This window comes from Mya arenaria, chromosome 17 (assembly GCF_026914265.1).
Source record: "Mya arenaria isolate MELC-2E11 chromosome 17, ASM2691426v1".
Lineage (NCBI taxonomy): Eukaryota > Metazoa > Mollusca > Bivalvia > Myida > Myidae > Mya > Mya arenaria.
This window is the reverse complement of record NC_069138.1, coordinates 38537687-38548611: the sequence shown is the minus strand read 5'-3', so window position 1 is coordinate 38548611 and position 10925 is coordinate 38537687. Positions and strand designations below refer to the sequence as shown.

At 34.0% G+C, this 10925-nt stretch overlaps 1 protein-coding gene across 1 annotated transcript in view; it reads left to right on the top strand.

Moving 5' to 3' along the window:
* Window positions 1-10678: 10678 nt before the first annotated feature.
* Window positions 10679-10925, top strand: part of LOC128222751 (ATP-binding cassette sub-family A member 2-like) — a 34679-nt gene continuing 34432 nt past the window's right edge. Inside the window, exon 1 of the mRNA XM_052931862.1 lies at window positions 10679-10878. The gene's annotated coding sequence lies outside the window, so the exon portion shown is untranslated. The remainder of the gene's footprint in view (window positions 10879-10925) is intronic.

Here is a 10925-nt window from a genome sequence, read left to right as displayed (position 1 = left end):
TCCACTTTCCGCGAGAAAAAAGTACATTGAAATGGTCATTTGATTTAATTGACTTTATCTTTTTATAAATATGTTGCAATACACAAATACGTTATTTGTTATAATTGTTTACCCATGTTGAATTTTATTTGGCATATTTATAAGAGATTTAAATATTAAGAAACTCAGCGCTAAAGAGCATATGATTATGACATACTTTTTTTAAATCTTTCGAACATGAGTTTTTGAGTGAATATAAGCGAAGCGTTAAGTGTTTTGAAAATGCATCTTTTACTTGGATTTTATAGATTGTTATTACGAAATAAAGTATGGCGAATCAAACGAAGTGTTAAAGCCAAGCTATTGATGGCTGAAACCCTTCAATAAATGTTGATATGTGCTAAAATATAGTCTTTGAAGTCCAAAATTTTGACATGCGTTACTAACCCGATTCAACAAAAGGCTGTTGCACAATCAGTTGATTGACATAATCACGTGATAAACCAATAACTTCCATTAAGGTTAAAATATTCAACACCTTAGTACGAGTCCCTGTGATAAGCGTTCCGTTTTTTATTCTATGTGTTATCTGCACCCCCATGTGCTTGCTCCCAACTTGAACAAGATTAATTTTTAATACTTTAATCGGTTTTTTAAAAATGCAATTGAAGTATAAAAGAAAATCAACCTGGTTACTATTATTTCTGCAATTTCAGTACCAAGGAGTAAAATAAATATACATGTGTTTTCAGATGCATTACGAGGAAAAATATGTTTGGTGCCAAAACATGAGAGAGTCTCTTTAAACGGAAAAAGTTTTGGCAGTTACTCAGTCAGTCAGATGATGATAAATATAATGCATAGCATCATCGCTCTGGAGTACGAGAACGTTGTATACAGAGTATGTTTTTACTGAACATGCGTCTGTTTATTTTGATGCCATAAAAGGTTTAAAACTGTTTAAAGGACCTATAACATTATGAAACAACAAATCTGATTACAGATATCAGTGGCAGATCCAGGAATTGACTTAAGAAGGGGTACGTGAAACTCATGGGCTTAATCTTTCCACATCCGCCCCTCCCTCAGAACAGAAATTGAATGGCTTAAAATGTTGGACCGGGGTGGGGGTTAGACTCCCCTAATTTATAGTCCGAAATAGTGCATTTTTATCTTAATATTGTATTTTTTCCCGATATTGACTGAGAACGTATTATAAACGGGCGATTCAAAGGGGTGGGGGACGGCGCGCGCGCTGGGACCGACCCCCCCCCCCTGAATCTGCAATTGAGTACATGCATTAAAACCGTCTCCGTAGCCTATTGGTTAAGGCGTTCTATACCATTCATTCAATTGACTTAATACTTCACACAATTGTTCAGGACCATCAGCCAATGAGGTTACATAACTCCATAATACAAGTTATGGCCCCTGATTGACTTAGGTTAAAGTTTTAGGCAAGTAAAATTTAAGGGGAAGTTGGAATTTAATAAAAAAAAATTCCATGGGTCACAATGAACCCAATGAACAATGTTCTTTAATCATGAGCTAACTGTTCAAGCGTTAACAGACACATTCCTGTGCAGACAAAACTTTTATTGTTTTTACAAGCACAGAACTTGTATTTAGAATTTACAGTTTCTATATAATTCAACTGAAAGTTCTATTTAACCATAATATATCAAATATTAAGTCACCATTCACTAGCGGATTGAGAATGGGGCGCAATCGGCGTGCGCTGCCTTTAAAATCGTTCAAGTTTACTTTTTGTGTCAATATATGAGAAGAAAATAAATACGCACATAATGCATCATTTCCGACTACAAATTGTTAAAAAATTCTTGATTGAGTAACCCTCAATCCTCCTGCAAACGCCCCTTAGTAACGCCCCCCTTCTAACGACAATTCCTGGATCTGCCCCTGGCCATTATATTTTTTGTTGATCAAACGGTACACATACCAAGTGACTGAAGCTGAATTTCATTTAATGAATGAGATGGTCTGTAAAAGATTTCTGATGAATATCCTATGAAATTTGCAGTCCTCCCGTTTCGACCGGTCAATGTTTGTGGATTTATTACACACAATTATATAAAAATACTATTACAAAGTTGTCTCTTAAGGTTACGGGAGCCTTCACTGTCAAAAGTAAGATATATATAATTTGTCCCCCTAATGCCATAAAATATGGATGGTCCCCTTAATGCCTCAAAAATAATATTATATATACACTGGTCTCCATAAACCCTTCGACATATATACCGGTCCCCTTAAAACCTGCAACATACTTACAAATTATTAAGGAGACCGCAAATTACGTATATTTTTTGTTAATTAATTTAAGAAGCCTAAATCTTGTACACATAATAAATGATCATTTCAATACTAAATTATCAACAAAAAAGCAAAATAAAGTATAAAACAAAAAATATACAAATTGTCTCCTTAATGCCGTAAAATACATACGGTCTCCTTAATGCCCTAAGTAGATATATATATATATATATATATATATATATACATATACATATATATATATATATATATATATATATATATATATATATATATATATATATATACCGATTCTTTGAAAGAATCGGTATCATCTCACTTTTGAAAAGATACACACCAAAAACTTATACGAAGATCAGTTATTATACAATTAATGCATAATAGGAGAATTGTTATCAGGTATTTACTTTTGTGTTTAGCTGGCTCTATCATTGTTGATATACGTTTACCTATGTACATATATTCAGGTGAACTCAACCACTTTCTCGACAAAAAGGTCAAGGACCAAGCCCTTGCTTATTCTGGGGCGTGTACAGACTGCCCAAATCTTCTTGACATTGTATTATATGTTTTGTGATCAATTCTCATCAAAACAAACTTTAACCAGTGCCATGATGATATTTATTAAATTTCAAATCGAATTGAACGATGGATATTTGTCTATATCGATATGAGATATAATCTTATTAAATGAGCGTTTGTTTCTTCAAGACTAGTTAGTCATATTGAAAATGTTGACATTGTAAACTGTAGAATTATTGTATAATTACAAGTTCATGTTTGTGTGGCTCGAAAAAGCAGCATATAGGTAAACAAAGATGACGGCAGCGTTCTTGGTGATGACGGCGTCATCAAACCCTTGAGCAAATAATAATTTAAGTATGTATCATCAGAACCTGGTGCATATAATCTTTAAGTATATTTGATTAAATCACGATGGAACTTTGTGATGTGTTTGCAAGCATAATGTCTTCGTGAAATTCGATCGTTGGGTGAATCATCCCTGTTATTTTAGAGATATGTCCCTTTCACTTTAAAAATTAGGGTTTTTGTTTTTTGAAGGCAATAACTTGAGTATATTAATCCAATCCTCGTGTAACCGGGTGACTGTTTTTAGTCGAATCGGTCAATGGGTGACCAAGCAGCTTCAGTTGTGATTCCTGTACAGTAACATCTTGTTTTTTTATTAGTTATACAGGTAATGAATTACATCTTATGTAAGAATGGTGAACTATTAACATGAACTAACTTATTTATTTTGCATAATTGATTCAAGAGTCGAGAATCAAGATTTATTTACAGTTTATTTTATTTAAAAATTGAGCAAGACTTTGACTGTGACTGTGATTGGTGCTCCAAACGGGCGGCACATGTAATTCAGCGGAAAGCAAGACGTCAATCTCAGCTATTCGAAGCTAACTACTGAGGTATGTCCCTTGGTCGACTAACACTATAAGAATAGACGAGCGTTGGGGCTTTCTCCTCTGCTCTCTTGTTATAAAGCTTATACAGGGCTTGTATATTGGAAATGATGGACTTAACAAAAGTATACCTGTATCCAGAAATTGACTGAAATTACACCATATCGTTGTAACATATTTCCTTATGGTAACACGTATATGTGTTATCACTGAAAGCCTACCTTGTTTAAGATACAGGCGTTGACAAATGAATAAACAAACTATCGACATAGAGACAGTAGTTTTTTCTGGTATAAATCTTGCAAACGCATAAATACACATAACACACAATGACACACAATGATTCATGATATTTATTACGTCTATCCTTTAGGTATTACAGGTTACCAGTCATATGTAGCATGCACACGTAGATATAGGCTGATTGACTAACTATTTACACTGAGTATGCCCAAGCATCATCATCATTAATCTGTCGCATTTTATTAGTTTGCTAATAAGGCTATTTAAAAATATCTGTAAGTACATATTGAACAACCCTTACGCGTTTCGAAAGTATGCATAACTGACTAGTCGCAAGGTGCCAATCGAATACCCAATAGGCGAATAATATGGTAATATTGTGTTAATAAATTATATCATTATCCAATGGATTTACTGAAAATCTTCACGAAATAAACTAAACGAGATGCAATAATCACTTTCGCGACTTTCAATTCGATATTTGCATAGATAGATGCCCATATATAGTCATTCTAGATGTGGACCAGAACTGCACTAAAAGTTGTTCTATAAGGCCATATATCATAGCTTGACTGTAATTCAACTGTTTCAACCCAAACTTGTGTTCCAGCAGAGAGATATGTTACATAGAAGTTGCTACCGGTTTCATTTTCATTTTCTCCTTTTTCAGCAATTGCATCAGACATACAATAGCCTGATACAGTCAAGCATACATGGGCTAATTTTGTAGAATAGCATTGAACAGAGAACAGGAACAAGTACATGCCACTGATAGGTGCCGTGAATATTCCTGTGGACGAATCATAGTCGTTCCATCCATCATAAAACTCCTGATCAAAAACTATTCTGGTGTTCTTTTGTACAGATGGGAGTTTGTTTGTTAGTTTTGCAAAAAAAAACAAAAACATGATGACCTGAAAATATAATTGACGTGTCCATGTATTAGATAAAATAATGAATAATATTTCATGCGTTGTATAGTGTGTCTAACTATGTATGTGCTTTTAATGAAAGGTTCATGATATTTAAAGTGTTTAACATAATGTTAAAATTGACTGTGTTTCAGTCATATATCAGCAGTATATCAGCAACTATTTTGAAATAGCGAAAAAGAGTCGTTTTGAGGTTAAAGCAGCACTCTCAATTTATAACCGTTTTGATATTTATTTTTCTTTGAGTTAAAACTTTTCAAATTAGCCAACTTTTGATTGACCGCTTTGACATTTTTTTCTTTTTGTCTTTGAATGAGCCAACTTTAGCGTGAATGTATGAACACCAGTGATATAAGAAGGCTGACTAAAGATTAGATCGTAGTTTTTCTAATGTATGATCGAAAATTGATGTTTTATGGCTAAAAGCGTTACTAGCGCTTTACGATAATTGGTATTTTGGACGTTTTTATCTACTGTTCTACGAGCGTATTGTGAGTTATCTTATATGACTGAATTGAAGGCACTGATGCCAAACTCAGCTGATTCCGAGTCAAATATTATATTTATATATAAAAACAATGTCAAAACTGTCAATCTGTGAGACTGCAGCTTTAAAGTGACATTTTCATTTTTGATAGATATAAATGTTTACTAAATTACTTAGATTGAACTTATGGCGTATCAAGTGCTTCAATTGTTTAAGTATGTTTGTTTACAACGATAAGCTGTAAATGCACAAGTTAAATAGGCATTTGGTTCCTTTCTGTTCTGCCAAAATATGACAACAGTGACATTGCACCAGCACCAGCTACGGATTATATCACTATTTATAGAAGCAAAGTTCTCTCTTTTGATAAAAAGGTATTTGTAAACCGATTCGTCAGATTTTTATATCGATATATCATAATAATTCTCTTAAAATTTGAGTTTTGAAAATGAAATCAAAATTTCAAACTTTAGTTATATAAAAGAAATGTAACGATGCTTTTTGAAAAGGTATATCAGCTAAGATGGTCTAATTCCAACTTATTGCAATATTCAAATAAAAAGGTTTAATGACATTTTTATTACGTAATGCATACGTATGCACAGTGTTAACTTTAAATGTTTTGTAAAAGATTTTTTTTAAATGTAGTCTACATTAATCTGTTGATCATAAAGATACATAATAAAGCGGTCTCTCCTTTAAAACGCATATATGTAGTAACCATATTCCTTCGTATACGGTATTGAATGCATTTTACTATGCTTTATATTATAAGCATCGATTCCGATGAGCCTTTAAAGAAATAACACAATTTAAATGGGATAACATGTCTGAATTCTCGAAAACCGGTGAATGTCTCTAAAGACGGTTTTCGAGAAATTGTTAGTCCATCCAAAGCCTTCAAAGCAAATGTTTATGGATTGTCCATAAATTGCCGAAAACAGTCTTCAAAAATCTTCTTATTATATTTTTATTGTATTAAATCATATTATTATTTTCTTCATCTCAGATACTGCCACCAATGGCTATATTTTGAAACAAACAAAATATTAATTAACTAAATTGTGAAGTTAATAATGTAAACTAAAAGTAAGAGGTTACTTGGCATCCTTCCTTCAATTGAAGTAACCCTGCTTCCCACGGAATCCGCAGCCGATTTGTGACTTCTTAGGTTGCCTTGGAGATCATTTAGCTGACTTGTCAACCGGGAATTTAAGGACGAGTGGGAATTCTCCTGGCTTGTTATACGAGACTTCAATGCGCTTCTTTCATCATTTAAATTTTCGAGGTGTTTGTTTCTCATTTTTTCCAGCGCAACTTTTAGTCCATCTTCTAAGCCTTGTGTGGTGTTCTTTGTTGCTTCCATTTGCTGAAGTTGTTTACTCTCATTAAGTACAGTCTTGATTAAATGGTCAACTTTTTCGGTCTGTGTATTGAACTTGCTAGCTAAGGTCTCAGTTTTGTTGGCGAAGAAATCTTCAAATTTGCCTTGAGCATGCTCATAATTTTCCGTAAGTTGTTTAACATGTTCCTCGCTTTCATTGAATACTTTCGTCATGAATTCTTCAGCACTGTCCTTCTGGGCCTGAAACTCGTCTTGAAATTTGGCTGTTTGGTTTGTGAAACGTTCTTCATAATTCCTCTGTGAGTTGTTGAATGCTGTATTCAACAAGTTCATATGCTCTTTTATTTCTGTTAATGTTTTCAACATTGAAGCCTTTTCCCGTTTCATCGCTTTATCCAGTGCAACATGTTGTGACTTTACCATCTGTGTCACCGTGTTTGATATTGTATCTTTAATGTTCTTTCTAATTTCACCCATGCTGGGTTCATACTGCTTTAGTGTTTCTGTGATTTTGTTCAACTCTTCTGACAATCTTGTGTTTAATCCTTCCATGGAGGTTTTGAATTGAACTTCAAGGTCATGAATTCTTTTCTCATTGGAAAGAACTTTGAACATAACATTCGTTAGCATTTCGTTTGCTCTTGTACTTCGATATAATATTGCAAAATTCAGTAACATGACACAAAGCGCGTAACAATATTCAATTTTGTCAGCTATTGGCAACATGCAAGGGGAAGGCCTTACTGCGATAAAGTAAAAAATGATGGTGCATTATATAGGGTTCTTATTAGTCCAAATAATTATGCGTTGACGGATTTTTTTTTGATTTTTGATATGGCAAATCCTTCACGTACAAATTGTTTAGTATCAAAAGTGGGTAGTTGTTCCGATCAGGACTCCGGGTTAAAGCATAAAGCGTCTATAAAATATCATAAACACAAGAAATATTACCAGATAATGTTATTTTATATTAGTTCCGTACACAAAAAATAAATATCCAACTTATAATTATGAGTCTGACGGCTTTTCTTCATTTCATTCTGTCAAAACATAACGATATATACATGAAGGGCACCTGCAAGGCTTCAGGGCACAGTTTTAAATCGCTCGGAACATTTCGGCCATGGCCGAGTTGTTACGATTGTATAACGAGGTCTATCTCGAAGCTTTGTCAGAGGAGGCCGAGTTATTACGATTGTATCGAGTTGTTCCCCTTCACATAATTGTTTTCTGTGCCGGTCAACTTTCGTTTTATTGTAAAGGTAAACAACTTGTTTTAATGCATTAAATGCTTGTTTAGTGCAAAATAACACTTCACTTACATGGTAAAATATGAATATAAGTCTTTATGATCAATTTCAACCATAAAATACTTCACTTAAAACAATTTCAATATTTTTAAAACACCCCCGTTTTTTGCACATTCCCGTTTAGACGTTAGGGATTGAAAGAATCCCGTATAACACGTCTATTATTTTAGACTCTTATGTGATTTCAAAGTGGGTACTTCTGTTGTCATCAGTTTCTTATTTTAAGTGCATTAAAATCATTTCTTTCATTTGGAGTGGAGCTCTCTGTTAGCAAGATTTCCTCAAAATCTTCCTGTTAGTCTCAAGAATTTCAAAATTACATTTTGTCATGAATTTCATAATGACTTTCCTGCTTTCTTTAGAATATCTAGATGTTCCCGGTGTTTTCTTGCCTATTTTTAAAAAAAGAAGAAAATTGCCCCGATCTGTGATAGCCTTGAAACTTGTGTCAATATATAAGTAACTGTCGGTATTTACGGATAAACACGGGAATAAGCATTTCAATTCGCAATAAGTTATATAATCGACGTTTATACCGTATTTGCTTTCTTATGTGCAGAAAATAGCTTGCGGATAAGTTAAAACTGTATTACAATATTTGAACGCTATACATTGCACAGTTAGCATGACATTATTTAACAAATCAGACTGCATTTCATAAGTCCGAACATTGGGCGCTGTTACTGTTACCAAGTTTATAATTGACACTTAGGGGCCGTTATCACAAAGCATCTTGAATTAGGCAAAACAGAAAAGTTTAAAAATCCTTAAGTTTAATTCATAGAAAACTCCCAGTGATTTTTAAAGCATAAGCATGAAATAAAGCAAGAAAAGGGTTCAACTAATCAATGCATATGAATACATTTGATGATACAAATAGACGGAATTTACACATATAAGAGACACTTTCGTTGTTATAAATCACTAAGAGAAAATTCACAAAGAATATAGTGCCAGGTGAGTAGATCATGAAGATTAGACTCACTCGCAGGCTAATAAACGAAGTAGAGTGGACGAAAGATTTGGCACTGATTTGCTTGTAAGTGTTACTCATAAAATACAATGCTAGTACATGAAGTTCGAATATAAACCTCCTAGCTCAAACATTTCGAAAGCTCTTAAGTGTAACAGGCTTAAGTAGCTTATTTCGTTAAGTCAAATTGCATACTTTATCTTGATTTTGATAAAAAAAAAATGTCCAAACCATAAATAGTGAACTTAGCTTAGTCCTGATTTAAGATGTTTTAAGAAGTAGGGGCCTGTACTTATATCTAGGCTCGTATAATGATACGCTTCTATGATAATTTGTTTTGCAAGGCCTATATGTAGGAGTAGTATATCGGCTGTAAACATGGAGTAACTAAAACGCGCATGTTGAGCCAATAATGCACCAGTCAATTGTAACCACGGGCCCCCAGTACCGGGGGTATACCGGGGATAGCCGGGGAAATGGGCCGTGTCTTTACCTTTCAGGTGACCCCGCAGTGCCGGGTGATTGCCGTGGTTTTGTCAAAAATATAGCGAGGAATGGGCCTTAGCTATGATCCCTGGGGTGCGGGGAATTTGGCGGGGATTTTACCTTTAGTTCGTCCCCACAAGGCGGGGATTTTACCCGGGGTTGGCTGGACCGAAAGTCAAAGTCCCCGATATTCCCCGGACCTGGGGGGCCGTGGTTACAATTGACTGGTGCACAAGTATTCGTCACTGCCACACAAATTATACATCTCTTACTATGAAGGGTTGTGGAAGTTTTAACTGTTGTGTATTACAACGTTCAAAGGGTAGTGTTCCTATAACTGAACATTTAAGCTAGCTTGTGAAATTTACGCTTTATTTGTGTATGACCATTATTGTGTATCTTTACTCCATTTTACATGAATAAATGCATATTATACGACCCAGCATGATGCGCTTGGCCTTTGTCTGAAAGGAATTAAGTACAATGGAAGTTTTCAATGTAAATATCAATTATTTACCATAGAAACGTACGATAATACGAGAATATCTCAGGCGATCGAAGCGGGTATACACGAATATTGGACTTAAAGTGACACTCTTATTAAAATTTTGAGTGATAAACCTTGAACAACTTACTAAATAATGCATTTATTGAAAATATTAATTACTGATATCATATCAGATAGTAACCATGTATTTAACAGCTGAAAACGCAAAACTGATTGCTGAATGCTAAAAAATTTGCTGTGATTAACTATCGTTTAATAAGGTAGAAATACCGTGTTTTCTGCATATTTCTTTCAAAATAAAATCGGTATCCTATATAAGAACCATTGTTTTCGACAATTCTTCACCCTTTTTGATATATTAAAACAACTGGGTTATTCTGTTAAATCTTATTTGGGAGTTAGTGTGCATCTTTAAGCTAACCTATATGAATCATTCACTGTTTTTGGTACATTAATAGAATACATGAAAAATGAAAGACTTGATTGTTTAAATTGTAAACGGCTAATTGTAATAAAGACTATGTAAATTATTTCACTGAAATAAACTGAAATGAACTATCCAAATACCGTGGTATAAATACCGCACATTTCATGGTTTGAAGACAAGTTACGGCCTATTAATTTTGTAAACATTGATCTATATTTATACCCGACTATACCCATGTGATCAATCATCGATCCGACCTGAGCGGATATATATCAGCCTGGTTTACAATGCCATTGATTGGTTTAATTTCTCATTACATTTCTATTGTAAAGTAGAAATAGTCCATACCGTCCGGCATATACTGACGAGGAGTTAATAATTTATCAGTGGTAACGTGTTATCACATATAACAGGAAGTGTTTTAACGAGTCCGTATACATACAGCTGTAGGAATATTGTGCACCAAGTAATCGTAAGTAGAACACTGAACAATGTTATGGTTTAACACGGTTGTAAATT